This window comes from Sus scrofa, chromosome 2 (assembly GCF_054392235.1).
Source record: "Sus scrofa isolate SSC_HxYL_T2T_F1_AM1 chromosome 2, Sscrofa_HxYL_maternal_Yorkshire_Landrace_v2.0, whole genome shotgun sequence".
NCBI lineage: Eukaryota > Metazoa > Chordata > Mammalia > Artiodactyla > Suidae > Sus > Sus scrofa.
The window spans coordinates 29,780,327-29,798,865 of NC_139384.1; the positions used below are offsets into that span (position 1 = coordinate 29,780,327).

At 47.7% G+C, this 18,539-nt stretch overlaps 1 protein-coding gene and 1 long non-coding RNA gene across 7 annotated transcripts in view; both read left to right on the forward strand.

Moving 5' to 3' along the window:
• The window catches only part of ABTB2 (ankyrin repeat and BTB domain containing 2), a 202,564-nt gene that overhangs the window by 41,922 nt on the left and 142,103 nt on the right, over positions 1-18,539 (forward strand). The window lies entirely within an intron of this gene.
• LOC146405307 (uncharacterized) lies at positions 9,912-14,165 on the forward strand. Its single transcript, XR_014837114.1, has 2 exons — positions 9,912-11,352; positions 11,436-14,165. It is a non-coding gene; the product is annotated as an uncharacterized LOC146405307 (long non-coding RNA).

Genomic DNA, 18,539 nt, shown 5'->3' on the forward strand with positions numbered 1-18,539 from the left:
CTCCAGATGCAGGCCTCCCTCCACAGAAAGCTCCAGAACTTCTTGAGCCAGACAATACACATGGGCTCCTGTATACATCGCCCAATGGGCAATGAGCTTTTATTAACCCTTTCAGTCCCTGGCCCATTCCCAAATCAAGGCTATAGATTGGATTATAATGTGTATATCTCACTGAGGAAGTTGAGTGTGTTTAAAAACATGGGTTTTTGAATCATTTAGGCTTGTGTTTGAAGCCCTGTGTTGCCACTTGCCAGCTCTGTAAACTAACACCAGTTTCTGACTCCCTCTGAGGCTGTTTCCTCCTATAGAATGAGAATAATAGAAGCTAGGAGGCAGGACCCTAGAGGGGACTGGGTGGCATCATGCATGAAACACTCTTACATAGTTCATGGCACATGGTGAGTGCTCAGTGAATGCTGGTGGCTGCTGCTCAGCACAGTCTGAGATAAAGCAGTGTTCCTGGGGAGGCAAGTTTTTCTTAGATCCATTGAGAGAGAGGAAAGCAAAAATGAGAAATCCGAGGACTACCAACCAGTTAGGAACAGGGATGTTTCAAAGTGGTCTTTGTGATCTAGAGATAATAAAGTACTGAACACTCTACTGGAAATAAAATACCAAACACTCTACTGGAAATAAAAGCCAGAGACTGAGGTGGTTTTTTTTTTTTTTTTTTTTTTTTTTTTTTTTTTGTCATTTTAGGGCTACTCCCGCAGCATGTGGAGGTTCCCAGGCTAGGGGTCTAATCAGAGCTGTAGCTGCTGGCCTACAGCAACGCCAGAGCCACAGCAACGCCAGATCTGAGGTGCATCTGCAACCTACACCACAGTTCACGGCAATGCCAGATCCTTAACCCACTGAGCAAGGCCAGGGATTGAACCCAAAACCTCATGGTTCCTAGTCAGATGCGTTAACCACTGAGCCATGAGAGGAACTCCCAGAGATGGAGTTCTGATGCAGCAAATATTTGCTCAGCCCTGTGCAGTGTCTGCAGCTCCCCTCTGTCTTTCTCAAGGTAGTTACCGCCCTGGTTAGAGTTGAGAACGCTTGTCCCATTTGGAGATTTGAACCAGAAGCTTCTGACCCCCAAGTCCAGTGTTTCTCACCTCAAAAACCCTCTGGAAATGGGTAGACAATTTTTCCTGGGGTGTCAGTGTTGAACCAAACAGCGGACTGCCTGGGGTCCATCTGGATGTGCTTGGTCTGTTTGAAGATGCTGGTCCAGGCAGAACCACCTTTTGAGTCACTTTCTCTGAATAAACTGACAGAAGTCTCATCTCCACAGAAGGTAGCAATTGATGGCTTCCTCCTTGACTCTACGCTTCCTCTCCAATGAGAAATGGTATAATTACCCCGAGGCGGAACCCTAGGAACTAGGGCTGTGTTTTAGTAATTGCCTCCCACTGAAAATGGACATCTTGGAAGTCCTGTTGTGGCGCAATGGGATCGGTGGCGTCTCTGCAGCGCCAGGACGCAGGTTTGATCCCTAGCTCGGCGCAGTGGGTTAATGGATCCCATGTTGCTGCAGCTGCGACATCTGTGGCTCGGATCTGCTCCCTGGCCTGGGAATTCCATATGCTGAGGAGAGCCAAAATAGAAAAGAAAAAAGAAAAATGGACATCTTGCTTAAAATACTTAGCCCTGGAAAGCAGCCTCAGCTACTGTCTCTGAAAGAAATGTTCTCTCAGTTTCTCAAATTATCAGTGGCAGCTCCAGAGTTTCCTTAGGTGAGGTTCTCAGCCTTAATCTGGTTTTAGGGAGTGGTTGAGGGGTTGGCGTGAAGTTTCGTGTATGCTGGGGGCCTAAGGTTTTCTTTTACGGTAAATCAACTTGGGTTGGTTTGGAGCCAAGGGGGCACCATGAGGCCAGCTGAGGCCTTGTCTGAGCCACTCTGGTACTTGCATGATTAAGCATCACCTTCAGTATTTTTAGCCCTCTCGGCGGCATATAAATTTAGAAGCACTTGCAAGATGCCTCTCTGGGTCTGTAGCCCGGAAGTGCTGTGTTTCTGTCCAGCCTCATCTCACAGGTTGCAGCTCTTCAGAGGCCCGAGGCAGCCCTTCCGGGGCCTGACAACCAGGGTGTGCGTGAGGCCTGCCAGGATCCTGAATGAGGTCCAGGATCCCTGAGCAGACTGATAGGCAGACAGCTAAGAAGCAGGATGTCTCAAGAGACCAAGAAGGTCAGACCAGAGGGCAGTGGGAGGGGTCAGGCTGCATTCCCTGTGGAAATGATGAAATGACCCTCAAGACGGTGGAATCCTAGGTCAGACTGGTCTCCTTCCTCGGGACCAGGGCTGAGGAGAGAGCCCATGAGGAATTGCCTCCCTTCCCCAAATTTCACACCTCTGGGCATGTTTGTTCTAAGAGCTGTCTTTGAGTGTTCTGTGTTGGGGGGAGCTGTACTCGGGACTGAGAAGATGGCAGGGCAGGATGACAGGGAGGTCAGTGGCAGGGACGTGCATTAAACAGCCTACCTGTGATGCCGCCTGTCCCCTGGAGGAGAGCCACGTGCCACCTAAAACATAGGTGCCGAACCCAGCCGGGTCCAAGAAGGTTCCTAGACCTGGGCTCTGATTGGGGTGGACTTGACTAGGCAGGGTGTAGGTGCTTGAAAGGAAGGGGGTGCAGGGAAAGGAACAGCCTGTGCGAGGGCCCCAGGCAGAAAGAAGCCAGGACTTACGACTTGGAGTGGCCAAAGCTGAGTACAGGATTGGCCGCCGGGGAGGTGGTATTTTGACACAGTCTCTCTTGAGGGAGAGGTTGACCTGGTCAGAACTGTGCTTCGAAAGAAAGGTTTGCTGTAGCTGGAGGGTGGATGGGTAGCGGGTGGGGGTGTGAGGAGGAGACTGTGTGGAGAGAGGTAGGTGGTTTGCAGGACACGAGAGGGACGGATTTGGAAGTGGTCGGAGGCTGGATGTGTTGAGGTGAGGGATTGCTGAGTCTGGACTGAGGTTTCCAGCCTTCACATCAGGATAGAAGCTTGAATTGGGGGGCGGGGCCCACAGGGAGAGGACCAGGTTTGGGACATGCCCAGAATATATCTGTGAGAGAGCCAAATCGAGTTGTAATTAACAAGTTGGATCTGAAGATAAAGACTTGAGAATCATCAGCATGCAGATGAGCCGTGTTTAGAGGGGCTGCTTCTGGAGTCCGTCCCGGCTTTCTACACCCTGTCTCATTGCTTTGACAGGCACAAGACACACACACTGTGCTTATTACCCCTCTTTTAGGAAGGAGAGTGGAGGCGCGTTGGGGTGGAGGGAGGCGCCTTTCCTACTACACAGTTAATTCGTCTCAGGTTCAGGCTCACACTCTTCCACCGTCCGGGGCAGTGCAGGCTTTGTGAGAGCTAAAGTTTAGCCGTTAAGAAAAAAGAATCCAAAATTACAAATGCAAAGAGAGGCATACACGTGAATATTGGAGTTCCCATTGTGGCTCAGTCAGCTGAGACCCTAATGTCTCTGAGGAGGCGGGTTCCATCTCTAGCCTTGCTCAGTGAATTAAGGATCTGGCAGATGTTGTTCGGATCTGGCGGCTGTGGCGTGAGCCTCAGTTGCAGCTCTGAGTCCACCCCTGGCCTGGGCACTTGCATATGCTGCAGGTGGGGCTGATAAATAAATAAGAATATTTATTGAGAATGAGGGAAATAGTATCTTTTCTCATTTTCAAAAGCTGATATGTGTCGCAAAGTCCAGAAAAATTATTTTATTTACTGCCTGGCACACTGGGTCAATATTTGCCAATACTGCCCCCCCTACGTGTTTTGACTTGGATTGCTTTTTCGTATAACTATGATTCTATACACTCTCCTATGGAAATAAGTCAGTCTTTTTTTAAAGAAGAGATCATCAAAAGTTCGTGTTTTTCTTTTATCACCGATCGTTTGGAAAACTTTATTTTGGCTTTGTAACTCATGAGGGGTGATGTCCGGTATTAGGAGGGTTGTCAAATTTGGGGACACGGCATTTCTTTCATTTAAGTAGCGTTGTGATTTGGAAGGGTGCGATTTGGAAGGGTTTTCACAGGCTGGCTTCATTTCTTCTCCACTCCCTATGCACCTCTCGTGAGCACCGTGGTGCACATTCCTGTCTTGAAATGACCTGTACTCTCGTGTCAGGACACGTTTGACTGTCGGCTCTTTCCGGGTGCCGTGAGTGCCCCGGGGCGGCGAGTGATGCATTAACTGGACTCGGAAGTGACTGCTTACCAACCACTGAATTCAGCTCCCTGTGTCCCCAGCCCAACTTCCCTTCAATGGACTTCCAGAAATGCCCACCTGATGCCTGGGGGTGTGTAGAGGAGGATCAGTGGGAGTCGGGAGAGACAGCGGTCCTAACTGATGTGGGTGATGTTACATGGGTCGGATTTTATGAAAACACATGTCCACCTGAACACATTGCTGGACCATTCCCCCCCCCCCCGCCCCGCCCTCCTGGGTTCTGGAAGGGTCCTCTGCAAGGGTGGGGGTGGGGGGCTGCCTGAAGTTGAAGCATCCTTAGCTTTGCAGTGCACCTGCCCCAGCTGGAACTCTCCACCCATCAGATCACAGGCACAGGTCATCCAGAACGGCTGCACGTTGGTGTCCTCTGAGTGCCCACGCTTCACGCTCTCGTCACAGGAAAACTTCTTCACTGTTTAGGGCCAGGGTGTTTTTAAAGTATTTCACACAGTTTTGTTTTCTGAAGCAGATTCTGTAGCAGAGTGAGCGGTGTGGACGTGAATGTGTTCTTCGATGACTCAGGGTTGTCGTATGCGTATTTGTACAGCACTGCGCTTACTCTAATGGAGTGATTCACCCAAGGACCCCAGATGTGACCGGGAGTTGATCCCAATGCTGAATGACCCCACACTAAGTCTTCTTTTGTGTTATTATACCCGCTTTCTCTTTTTGTACATTCTTCAGCCCTTCTAAAGCCGTCAGCTGTCATTTCTTGCTGCTTTGAACAAACTGTGGTCGGAGAAACAAAACCAGCCAGCTTCCTTTCAGTTGATAGACTCTTCTGAGTATTTGTTATGTGGTGGGTGATGATGGGCTGAGAAATGTACATAGAATAATAATGGTTAGTAGGAGTTTCTGTCATGGCTGAGCAGAAACGAATCTGACTAGCATCCTTGAGGACATGGGTTCAATCCCTGGCTTCGTTCAGTGGGTTAATGACCAGTATTGCTGTGAGCTGTGGCGTAGGTTGCAGATGCAGCTCAGATCAGGCATTGCTGTGGCTCTGGCGTGTGCCGGCAGCTACAGCTCTGATTGGACCCCTAGCCTGGGAACCTCCACGTGCTGCACGTATGGCCCCGAAAAGATGATGATGGTAATGATGATGATGCTCATGGCTAGTGCTAAGGGGTATAAATGGAGTGCTTGCTCCACCCCAGGTCTTCTCATGTCACCACATGTGTGCACTCAGTTAATCCTCACTGTAGTCCTAAGGGGCAGGTGCTGTCATGATCCCCATCTTACAGGAGAGGAGGCTGAAGCACAGAGAAGTAAAGTGACGTCTCCAAGGTCACAGAGCAAGAGGTGCAGCACGGAGTGCCTGTCGTGGCGCAGTGGTTAATGAATCCGACTAGAAACCATGAGGTTGTGGGTTCCATCCCTGGCCCTGCTCAGTGGGTTAAGGATCCGGCGTTGCCATGAGCTGTGGTGTAGGTTGCAGACGAGGCTCTGATCCCACATTGCTGTGGCTCTGGTGTAGGCTGGCGTCTGCAGCTCCAATTGGACCCCTAGCCTGGGAACCTCCATATGCTGCAGAAGTGGCCCTAGAAAAGGCAAAAAAAGACCAAAAAAAAAAAGAGGTATAGCAGGCGCAGCTCTGGAATTCAACCACAGGCAGTCCTGGCTCCAGTGCCACACTCTTTTTAAGGCCACACCCATGGCATATGAAAGTTCTCAAGCTACAGGTCAAATCGGAGCTATAGCTTCCAGCCTACACTACAGCCACAGAAATGCAGGATCAGAGCCACATCTGCAACCTATACCACAGTTCATGGGAACGCCAGATCCCCGACCCTCTGAGCAAGGCCAGGGTTTGGACCTGCATCCTCTTGGAACTAGTTGGATTCATTTGTGCTGTGCCATGATGGGAACTCCTAGACTATAGTTTAAGAATAAGGAAATCAGGAGTTCCCACTGTGGTTCAGCAGTAGCAAATCCCGTGATTTAGTATCCATGAGGATTCGAGTTTGATCCTTGGTCTATGCTCAGTGAGTTAAGGATCCACCGTTGCCATGAGCTGTGGTGTAGGTTGCAGACGTGGCTCAGATCTGGCATTGCTATGGCTGTGGCATAGGCTGGCAGCTGCTGCTCTGATTTGACCTCTACTCTTGGAGCTTCTACATACCTTGGGTATGGCATTAAAAAGGAAAAAAAAAAGAAGAAGAGGGAAATCAAAACTCAGTAAAGTAACCTACCCAAAGACACCAATTCCAAAATATCTCCCTTTTTTATTCTACCATGTTGAACTCAGATTCATCTACTATGCGGCCAGACTTAATAACCATTGATAGTGTAAGAGTCAGACCCAGAGAACGTGATCTGTGTGCCCAGGGAAATCGCATTCTCGAATATGAGAAAGGAAAGCATCGTGGCATGAGTCTGGAGGGCTTTCCTGTGAGAGCCATGAATGAGGGTCATGGCATTTCTGTTGATGGCTTGGTCTCTTTTCTTTCATTTCCTGATCGTAGCTGAGTGCTGGATGGTGGGATTGCTGAGGGGCTGGGTTCTGGGTGTGTGGGGTGTTGAGCTATTCAGGCGTTGTAGGGTGTAGCGGTAACACAGGTTATGTGCATGACGAAATCAGGGGAAACCTAGGGGCAAAGAAGATCAGGGTAGGTCATGTCTTGGTCCCGATCACCTGAGTATTGTAGAGAAGTGACCTAGTTGTTGGGGACTTCTCCTGTGGGTGACCTAGCGACAGTTGCCCTTTTGAAGCACTTGGAGCGCTGGATATTGTTGAACAATCCTGGCAGCACCAGGAGGAAGTCTGGATGATTCAGGAAGTCATTGTAAGGGGTCTTAGGATACCAAGCTCTGATCCATTTGAGAAGGCCTGCGGGAAAGTCAGCTTCACCCTCAGTGGCCTCCTAGAGTCTTGATTGAAGTTTTGTTCTGCTTTTTCTTTTTTCTTTTTTTTTTTTTTTTTTTTTTTTTTTTTAAGTCGCCTCTCATCCTCTCATGCTATTAGCTTGTTAGCTGTCCTTTCTTGCTGTGGCTGGAAAACTAAGCAAGCAAGCAAGCTGTGGTTCTGTCATTAGGCACTTAGTTCCTCCTAGGCATGGAACTCATCTGAACGTTCCTAGAGCAGAATTTTCTAAGTGTTATAATAAAATAATATTCGTTTATAACAAGGAAAAGGTGACCACTGAAGAAAATGGCTCACCTTCCAGTCTTTCTTTTCCTACAGTAGAAATACTGTTTACTGCATGGCGAAAGGCAAGCATGCAATCAAATAAGTGAAGGTCTTTGCAAAAGCAACCTCCCAGATATGGGGTAGGATCCAGGCTCTTTGAGCTTATCACCCCTGCGGGGTCTGCAGTATTGTATAATGAGAAAATGAGTTTAGAATCATGGTGCTGAGCCCTTGGAAATACCTAATCATCGTATGAAAGTTACTTTCTTTTTGGTCTTTTTTTGCCATTTCTAAGGCCGGTTCCCAGGCTAGGGGTTGAATCGGAGCTATAGCCCTGGCCTACGCCAGAGCCATAGCAACGTGGGATCCAAGCCGTGTCTGCGACCTCTACCACAGCTCACGGCAATGCCAGATCATTAACCCACTGAGCAAGGCCAGGGATCGAACCTGCAACCTTATGATTGCTGGTCGGATTCGTTAACCACTGCGCCACGACGAGAACTCCCATATGAAAGTTACTTTACTCATGACACTGTACTTAGTGTGCTCTGTACCTTGTAGAATTATTTTTCCCTCTAATGGTTTAATTGAATCCGAGTTGTATCGTTGTCTTTAAATGAAATTTTACTGACTCTTAGAAGTAAATATAATTATATACTTTATATTCCAAGTACATATGTTGACTTTATAATAATATGCTATTACATGGTATCAGAAATAAATATGTAAAAAAAATTCGATGACATTATTGTATCATTTTGCACTTTCTTGAGAATGGGCGGTGTTATAGAGAAGAATGGCATCTGAGGCAGCATGGGATAAATTATCCATAGAGGAAGGCACGTAGTTTAGCAAAAAAGAAAATAAATGTGGCCACATGTTAACACCCAGTGAATCTAGATGAGGGGTATGTGGAGAGTCACTGCACTGGGCCTTCCATTCCTTTGTCAGTTTGAACATTTACAAAATGGAAAGTTAGAAGGGGAAAAAAAAGTAAAATTCTCATCCTTTTGTCCAGTCCTTTAACTGTCTTCAAAGACAGAAGTCATCATGAATGAAATATAGTGAGAGATCAGGTCTCATAAGCCTCCTCTTCCCTTATTCCACTCCATTCCCGTGAACAGCCAAGCCTCAAAGCCACTGGTAGAATATTTTATTATCATCATTATTATTTTGTTTTTAGGGTGGCACGTGCGGCATATGGAGGTTCCCAGGCTAGGGGTCCAATTGGAGCTACAGCTGCTGGTCTACACCACAGCCACAGCAACACAGGATCTGAGCTGCATTGGCGACCTACAGCACAGCTCACAGCAATGCGGGATCCTCAACCTGCTGAGTGAGGCCGGGGATCGAACCCGAATCCTCATGGATACCAGTCGGATTCATTACCTACCCCTGAGCCACAACAGGAACTCCCACCAGTGGAATAGTCATTTAGATGTTGTGCAAGATAATTTTCTGCCAGGAATGCAAAAAAATCTCTATGGCTCTGTTGAGTCAATTTTTTGGTTTGCTGGGAAAGAGGTCCATGTGGTGTTACTGCCCCCATGGTGACGCCTTTGTGAGTATCAAGTGTCTCAAACTGCAGGGTTTTGTATTTTGGAGAGAAAACCACCATGTGTGAGAGAGAATGTGTGCAGGCGGGAGCAGCTTGTCTCACCAGGGCTTCCCCACTCACATGTTTGGGGAAAACGCCTCCAAGAGTTAAGGGAGGGGCCCCAGGAGTCTCTTGGGTTTGCTGTGGAGACCCAGCTTAACATTTTGATTTTCAACCTGCACATGCAGAGACCTCTTCTAGACCAAGTGCACCTGTATCAGATCTTCATTTAGAGTCCACGTTTTCCTGAGCCCGAAACATGTGCTGTGATGTGGACACTTTGCACTTTTGCACTTCTGCTCCAAGGAGCCCTACACTTACTCAGGGGTGAGGCTTGTTGTTGGTGCACACAGCAGAAATCATGGATGGCCAACATTTCTGCTGAAAAATCTCTTAAGTGGCCCCCAATGTACACCAGGTGAGGCACCTGGAAACCGAGCCAACAGGGAGCACAGATTCATGGTCCCGTCCACAGTCACTCTGGGGCCTGAGCCCTTTGAGGTGCCAATGGGCAGGACCACTGCAGCCATGTGGTTAAGAGCCCTCTGCAATTGGATTGCCTGGGTTTAAATCCTGGCCCCACCACTTCCTAGCTGTACATCCATGGACAATTTATTTGACCTCTGTGTCTTTTTTTCTCATCTGTGGAATGGGAATCATACCTACCTAATAGGTTATTTGAAAGATTAAATTATAGGAAGTGCTTGCAACAGGGCTGGCATGTAATTAGTTTCATGTCAGTATTTACTACTAGTGTTTCTTCTCTCACATGTTTATATTTGCATTCCCGTATGTTAAATGCACTTAAAATGCAATTCCACTGTAAAGGCTAGAGTGTGTGCATTAGCAGTGTCAGCAGTTTAAAAAGAAAACATTTGGAGTTCCCGCTGTGGCACAGTGGGTTAAGGATCTGGAGTTGCTGCAGCCGTGGCTTAGGTGGCAGATGTGGCCCAAATTTACCCCAGGCCTGAGAACTTCCATATGCCTCAGGGTGGCTGAAAAAGAGAAAGAAAAAGAAAGACAGACAGACAGACATTTGATCTCTTCTTCCTCTGGACAGGAAGCATCCATGCTGTGCCATTCACGTATTCCTTGCAGTTGAGTCAGGTCACCCTAGGTGTGGGGAGGCCATTTCTGACCCTCTTTATCATCGTGTAGTAACACGATGATAATAAAAACGGAAGATGGAGTTAGGAAGGAAACCTTTGTGAGCTGTCAGTGGTGATGGCTGGCTGACTGGTTGGGTGCTGCTCTGAGGAAGCGCTCAGCTCAGGAGGTGACCTCTGCCCCTCTTCCTGTGGCTCTTGCTCTTGCCCAGTGAAGTGAACTGACCAGTGTCATCTTCCTAAGTACCACAAAGCCGATAGGAGAAGGAGATGCTAGCTGTGTGGTCTCTCTCTTTGACTCCCACCTAAGAAAGTGTCCTGGGGCCTCTGCCTTAAATCAAGGGACAGGAATGTCGAGAGTGAAACCCATCAGGAATGAATCTTCCAGAGGCAGGAAATGGAAGCAAAGGTGTCTTATCAGGTGCTGATCTTAACCCTCCCAGAGAAGCACCATCAACCCAAGATACAGATCTAGAGATTAGGTTCTATTTTCATCTGGAAGCTTGACCGCTCCAGACCCCTGAGTAGCTCAGAACCCCCTGGTGAATCTATAATGCCTCTGGGTCATAAACCAAACTGCCAGGAATGGCTCAGCTCTCCTTCTGACTGGGGCTTCCAGGACAGGAAGGGTTCAAGGGGTCCCTGTGGCAGGGTTGGAGGCTCCTTAGTGTTGGCTGGTTGCATTGGCTTTGCTTGCTGCCCCATGGTTTTGCAAGGACACAAACACTGGCACCAGTTGGTGACAGAAATAGCAGGTAGACCAACAGTGATTTCAGGCCTTGATAACCTTTCTGGCTGTAGCTTGAGTCTCTCTGTGGCTTGAGGAACCAGCAGGCCTTCTCATGCCAGAGACTTTTATGCAAGAATTCCTGCTGTCGAGTTTCCCCAGTAGACTGTCCCTTGATGGATTTGAATCAATTTGGTCATGTGTTTCAGATAGGAAGGGAAGGGCTTAATTTTAGTTAAGAAGCCAGGGAGAGATTAAAATCCTGTCTGTCATCTGAGAATTGTTAAATTAATCATAGGACTTGGATATGGTGATATATATCCAGCCTTTAAAGAATACCTTTTTTTTTTAACGTAAAACTGCATATGTTTATAAAATTTGGAGTGCAATGGCATCACACAAAAGACACTGCTCTTTTGTATGTTTTTGTTATTGTGGTAAAACATACATAAAATTCACCATTTTAAACATTTTCAGGTGTAGCGTCTGGAGCATTAGGTACACTCACAATGATGTGTGGCCATTATTAGCATCCATTAAAGTATATGTTTTAGGGAGTTCCTGCTGTGGCACAGTGGGTTAAGAATCTGACTGCAGGGAGTTCCCGTTGTGGCTCAGTGGGTTATGAACCCAAGTAGTATCCCTGGCCTTGCTCAGTGGGTTCAGATCTGGCGTTGCCATGAGCTGAGGTAGAGGTCTCAGAGGCAGCTCAGATCTGGCATTGCTTGTGGCTGTGATATGTAGGCTGGCAACTGCAGCTCCCATTTGACCACTAGCCTGGGAACTTCCATGTGCCATGGGTGCAGCCTGAAAAAAAAAAAGAGAGAAAGAAATATCCTGAATTAACTGGGTGGAAGGACATGAGATCACAGAGAGGTAGATAAGCTCCTTCACCCCCTGCTCCTTCCCTCCTGCCCCCCCCTCCCTTTTTTGTCTTTTTAAGGCCGAACCCTCAGCATATGGAGGTTCCCAGGCTAGGGATCTAATCGGAGCTGTAGCCGCTGGCCTACGCTGGATCTGAGCTGCATCTGCGACCTATACCACAGCTCTCTGCAACGCACAGCTCTTGGCAACACCGGATCCTTGACCCACTGAAAGAGGCCAGGGATCGAACCTGCAACCTCACGGTTCCTAGTTGGATTTATTAACCACTGAGCCATGTTGGGAACTCCCCTCCTGCCCCCCTCTTTATGGGCAAGATTGGCGACAATCCTATCTATACGATGGGATAGAATGGGCTCTCCCCTCCTCCCTTTCCAATTGGGACGGATGGATGTTTAAGTAAAGTTAACCTGCCTGGGAAAGGGTTTGTGACTCACCTTCATTTCATGAGAAACAAACACACAGGACAGGCAGAGCCAAGGCAGGCTAGAAAACAGAACGGTCGAAGCCCTTAGAGTCCTTAACAGGGCTGTTGCCACTTAAGACCTCTTGTCGTAGGTTACCTTTGTTGAGTCCTCCGAGTTTGAGCTCATCCCCCCCACCCCGATTTTCCTCTTTTGAAAGAAAGGATGAAAAAGCTTTGAGGAGATGTATGAGCCCTGATTATGCCCAATTACATTTGGCAAGCCCAAGACAAAAATTAATGGGACCAGATTATTCTTCTGCACAAGACGCCGTAGTGCCCAGCCTAACGATTTTAGCTCTTGCCACGCCGTAGATCGTCAAACAAATTAATAGCGTGCTAATGGGTGCCTTTCAGACTTCTCGTTTATATTAATGAGTTCCATACCATCCTATAACCAGTGATTTACAGCACTGGAACTTTCAGGCTGGCTGTAAAGATTGTCTTTTGTCACTCTTTCTGGGGTGGGGCTGCCAGCCTAACAGGCTAAATGGTAGGGTCTTATAATTGAATTCTAAAATGTGAAACGCCTGATGCGAGAACATTTCATTCCGATCATGGCTTGGGAAATTGAAAGGCTTTCAGTGTGTCTCCCACTCCCCAATGCTGAATGCAGTCTGATTTGGGTTTCCGAGACTCGTGAAACAAGTGTGACATGATTCTTAATGTAGGGTATTCAAGCTGAGCTAGCGTGGCTCTTAGATTCAGTGGGCTGTGTAATAGCTCCTCTGAAAGAAAACAATACATTTTAAAGAGCTGTACAGGAAGCCCCTTCCTCACCTTGGAGGTGCCTGCATCCCTCACCTTCAAACCACCTGCCCGAACCTCATGAATAAGAGGGAGAAGTGCTGGCTGGGGGCCGGACACTGTGCCATCTATTTTATTCCTGTCTCATTGAATCTTCCCAGCAGTAATGTTATTCCCGTTTTACAGAGACGAAGCTGGAACTCAGAGGTTAGAGCTGGTGAGTGATGGAGCCAGGATGCCCACCTTGACCACAATCTGCTGCCCCTCCCAGGTGGCTCACTTCTCTCTTACTCCTGATGTAAGCCATGCAGAGTGGGAGCCCCAGATGAGCAAATTTGAATGCCCTTGGCACCGGGGCCCAAAGCATAGCTGTTGTCACTCTGAGCCTGGGAACAAATGTCGGTTTGCAAATGAAAAGGCCTATCCCCCTGCAGGCTCAGACAGGGTTCCTCCGCTGGCCAGAAACTCCCATTAGGAGTGGTGGACTGGCAGGTCCCCGGTGGAGCAGGATTTGCAGACCTGCGGCCTCCTTGGGCTTTGCAGACAACCGCCTTCATTGTTTTCCGTGAGGGCTACACCATGAAGGCTTCCCAAACAAACATGCAGTCCTTTTACCAGGGAACCCAGTCCCCTCGGAGATCTTGACTTAAACAGCATAGGACCGTCTTGCTTAAATGATTTTTTTTTTAAACATCAATTTGGGTTCATTTTCTCCGGTCCATGGCTACCACGTATAGCCGTGTCCTAAAAATGATCTGAAGACAGCTTATTTTTCATAAGCAGTAGTCTGGAAATTTAATTGATGTGCCATTCCTGCCTCCCAGTCCAAACCCTTGCCCAATCCATCCTCTTTACCTGCTTTGATTTTGATTCTTTTAGTTCTTCCTATTGTACAATCACCAGCCATTCCAGAAAAACATCTGCTGAAAAGATCTATCCCCTGTAGTGGGAATTAAGTACATATTTTAACTTCAGACAATTTTACTTAATGTTTTCTACATTGTATGGAGCAGAGGATTAATGCAGGCGGCCTTGAGAGGCTCCTATGAAACTTTAAGCTGCATCTTCAATCACTTGAACCATTCAAGGACCAGAATTTGAAAGAAGGTGAGGAAGCACCACAAATAAAATTAGAACAGGGATCTTTATTAACTTAAACATTTATGCAGGCCCAGTTGTAAGTAGGAAACTCTATAACCTTTTTTGCTTTGGTGTACTCAAGGCAAATAACTTTTTTATGGAAAGACCAGAAAATAAAATGGCTTTTAAAAGCAATTGGTTTAAAAGAAAAGAAATGAGATTCCCCCTTTGAGTTGTTCCCCCTGTAATCTTCTGTATTTTATTTTATTTTATTTTTTTGTCTTTTTAGGGCTGTACCTGTGGGATATGGAGGTTCCCAGGCTAGGGGTCTAATCAGAGCTGTAGCTGCTGGCCTACATCACAGCCACAGCAACACCAGATCCAAGCAACATCTTCGACCAACCCCACAGATCACGGCAACACCAGACCCTTAACCCACTGAGCGAGGCCAGGGATCGAACCTGCGTCCTCATGGGTGCTAGTCAGATTTGTTTCCGCTGCACTATGACAGGAACTCCCTCTTCTGTATTTTAAAGGTAGAAATTAAGACGAGTTTACGCCAAGGATACACCATGAGTGATTGAGTCTGGTCAGTAATGTTGCAGTGAAACGTGGGCACGTATTTCATGATGTGTATTGGAGTAGTTGGTAGCCAAGAGTCCTGGGTTCTGGTTCCATTTCTTACACACCACGTGTGATCTTGGATAGGTCCCTTAACCTCTACGAGTCTAAGTGAGATGATAAAAATAGGACAGATGGTCTGTTTACACTCAGCTTGCACATTCTCTGGTGTAGTTAGTTTCATGTTTAGATAGGAAAAGCTCACCAGAATCTGGCTGGCATTCTTTAACGACTTAAAAAAATGTGTAGTTGAGAAGACTGGAGAGAGAATAAACACGAGACTCGAAGGCTTCAGAGAGGCAGAGACCTTTCAGGAAAAGCAAACTCATTTCTAAGGTCACAGAGCACCTATGCCAAGTATGAGGTGAACAAGTGGGAATATAAAATGAGTAGGTACATAAATGACCAAAACTAAGTCTATCTTTCTTAGCGAAATACCTTTTTTGGGCGGGGGCGGGGGGGGTGCTTTTTAGGGCCACACCCATGGCATATGGAAGTTCTCAGGCTAGGGGTCTAATCAGAGCTGGAACTGCCAGCCATAGCAACACCAGATCTGAGCCGCATTTGTGACCTACACCATAGCTCACAGCAATGCCAGATCCTTAACCAGCTGAGCGAGGCCAAGGTTCGAACCCATGTCCTCACGGATACTAGTTGTATTTGTTACTGCTGAACCACAATCGACCACCCCAGTGAAATACTTTTAAAACATGGGTTTGGGAGTTCCTATTGTGGTGTAGCAGAAACAAGTCTGACTAGAATCCGTGAGCATTCAGGTTCAATCCCTGGCTTTACTCAGTGGGTTAAGGATCTGGTGTTGCTACAAGCTGTGGTGTAGGTTGTAGACATGTGGCTGTGGCATAGGCCGGCAGCTGTGGCTTCTATTCGACCCCTAGCCTGGGAACTTCCATATGCCAGGGGTTTTGGGGGGTGTTTTGTTTTGTTTTGTTTTTGGCATGGTAAGCCATATACACACAGCCAATTTGTATATATGAATAAAAACCTAAGTTAGTGAAAGTATTCCTCAGACTCCGTATGAAAGTTGGTGAGTTTTTCAAGGTCTGTGAGCAAGTTTTCCACAAATCCAGGCCTCTGTTGTTGTTGTTTTGAAACATTTCCTTCCCCATCTTGCTGAACCCAAAATCTGCCTGAATCTGGAGAACATTACTGCCCCTACAGCTTCTCAAGCCGTGGTTGTGTGTTTCTCCCACAGTCTACGTACACAGGGTTTGGATACAGGTCAGGACCCTTCCCTGCTCTTTCTTGTCATTTCCAGACCATTTCCCCCTCCTTAAAAAAAAAAAAAAAAAAAAGTTTCTTTGAAGCCTACAGCATTGCAGGTTATGTCACCTGCTCTCCCCCCTTATTTCAGTCCCTGTACATCTTCAGATCCCACCCCAGCCCCCTCCTTGGAGATGCTGGCCCTGCCTTACCACCTCTCTCCAGCTAACTCCAGCTCATCCTGAGCTGCATCATCATCAACAGAGGATGCTGGTCTTTGGGTTCCTTCACCTCCTCACTGCCAAGGGTCTTTATCTGACTTCGGACACCCGCTCCCAGGGGCTACCTTGAGCCGTGTTATGACCAATAACTGCATCCTCTCTGAAATCATCTTTTTTTTTTTTTTTTTTTTTTTTTTTTTTTGTCTTTTCTAGGGCCACTCCTGCAGCATATGGAGATTCTTAGGCTAGGGGTCTAATTGGAGCTGCAGCTGCCAGCCAGAGCCACAGCAACTCGGGAACCGAACCGTGTCTGCAACCTACACCACAGCTCATGGCAACGCCAGATCCTTAACCCACTGAGCAAGGCCAGGGATCGAACCCACAACCTCATGGTTCCTAGTCGGATTTGTTAACCACTGAGCCACGACGGGAACTCCTGAAATCATCTTTTTAAGCTTCCTTCTCTCTGACCATTGCCTCCTGTCTTTCCAGCTTAATTCTTGTGGGACCTCCAACCCCTTGACCCCACTGCCCATGAAGACCCTTCGTCCTCTTCTTCCTTCCCTACTCGCCTTAGATTTCATGGCCCATTACTGTAACCGCTGCCTGGCCTTTCACTCTATCTTACACTGTCTGGAAGATTTTAACTTCCAATTCTGCCTTCTCCACGCCATCACCCAAGCAGCTCAGTGTGGCTGAAAAGGACATTCACACAACCATGCTGATGGGACTCATGTTAAATTTATAGCCACATACCTCAACCGAGCCTTCTGCTTTGCTTGGCAAACCTACCACATTCCATCATCAGCTCACTCCTTTATTTTCCCACACCTCCTCTTCTCTCTGAAACCTAAACACCTACTCTCTCTTTCACATTCAGCTGCAGCCTTTGTTTTATATATCACTGAGAAAACAGAAGGATCAGAAGGGACACTCCTTATAATTTCTTTTGCCAAACAGAATGATCTCCCAGCATCTGAACCCATATACCCTGCCACCCCTCCAGTGGGTGACCTGCCTCTCCTCCTAGCTATGGCCAGCCCCCAATTTGTGCATCAACCTCCCACCCCCTCCAGCCTACGGAAGAGCTTTGCTCCTGCCATTCCCTCATCTCTGCAAGATCTTCTCATCAGTAGACAAACACACCATCTTAAACAAGTGTCATCTTAAATTTTGGTTTCACCGACCCCGTGCTCACCGTCCCCTCCCATTTCTGCCTCCCAATTCATAGTGAAACCTCCTGAAAGCATCGTCAATAGTTATTGTTGTCATTTTCTCCCTCCTCTTTCTTGGTAGCACCCATCAGCAGTCACGATTTCATCCGCACCCCTCTGCTGACATTGCCTTTGTTAAGGTATCAGCAACTTCTGTCTGGGCAGACACTGGTCCATTCTCAGTGCTCATCTTACCAGATCTCTCGTAAGCGTCGTGTTCTTCTAACTTTTATTTTGACACAATTTCACATGTAGGGAAAGTTATAAGAGTAGAACCAAAAAAATCCTTATATCCTTCCTCTAGCTCCTCAGCTGTTAATTAACATTTTGCCACCTTTGCTGTATCCCTACCTCCCTCCATCCATCGCTCGCTGTGCGCGTGTGTGCCTGCACCTTTGGAGGGTGTCTCAGCAACATTCAACACAGCTGGTCACTTGTTCCTCCTTGGAACTGTTCCTTCACTTGGCGCCTGGGGCACCACCCTCTTGCCTCGCGGTCCCTTTTGTGAGTCCTTCCTCCTCTCAGAGCTGGGAGAGCTCCCTGGCACTCAGCCCTGGGGCTTCTTCGTCTGTGCTGAACCCCTGCAGAATCGTGACTGGCTCTGAGATCTCACTTTATCCCTCCAGCCTGGACATTCTCCCTCAAATTCAGGCTCTCCTCCTGCCTCCTTAGGTCTCTGTCACATGTCACACGCCCAAAACTGAGGTCCTGATTGTGCCTTCTCAGACCCTGCTTCTTGCCCGGTGCCTCCCCGTATCAGCAAATGGCACATTCTAGTCGCTCTGCCAAAAACCCAGCAGTTACCCTCCATTCTTCTTTCTCACACCCCACACCCAATCCATTAGCCAGCCTGTTGGCTCTACCTTCAAAGACCCCTCTGTTTCCATTGCTCTTTCTCTAATCTAAACCATGTCTCCTCTCTGCTCCCCTGCATCCTCCTAACCTGTGTCCCTGCCCCCACTCTTGTTCCCTGGAAACCAGAGTGTCCCCTGCCTTCCCCTGGCCAAAGGCCTCTCATCACACGTAGGATAAAACCCTAGGTCCTTCATGGCCTCCATGTCCTTGGTGATCTGGCCCTTGCCTTCCTGGGTGACCCCTTTGTTAACACCCCTCAGGGCTTTGTACCTTCACCCAGGTGGCCCCATCCCAGGCTCCCTCACTTGGTACAGATGTCTGCTTCCCTGCCACCTCCTCCGAGAAGCCTTCCCTGACTTCCTTCTGAGAGAGCGCTGCTCTTCCATGCCTCTCCATTTTTTCCGGGCTTAATTTTTCTTCATATCAGCACCTGCCATCTGCCCTATGTATTTGCTAA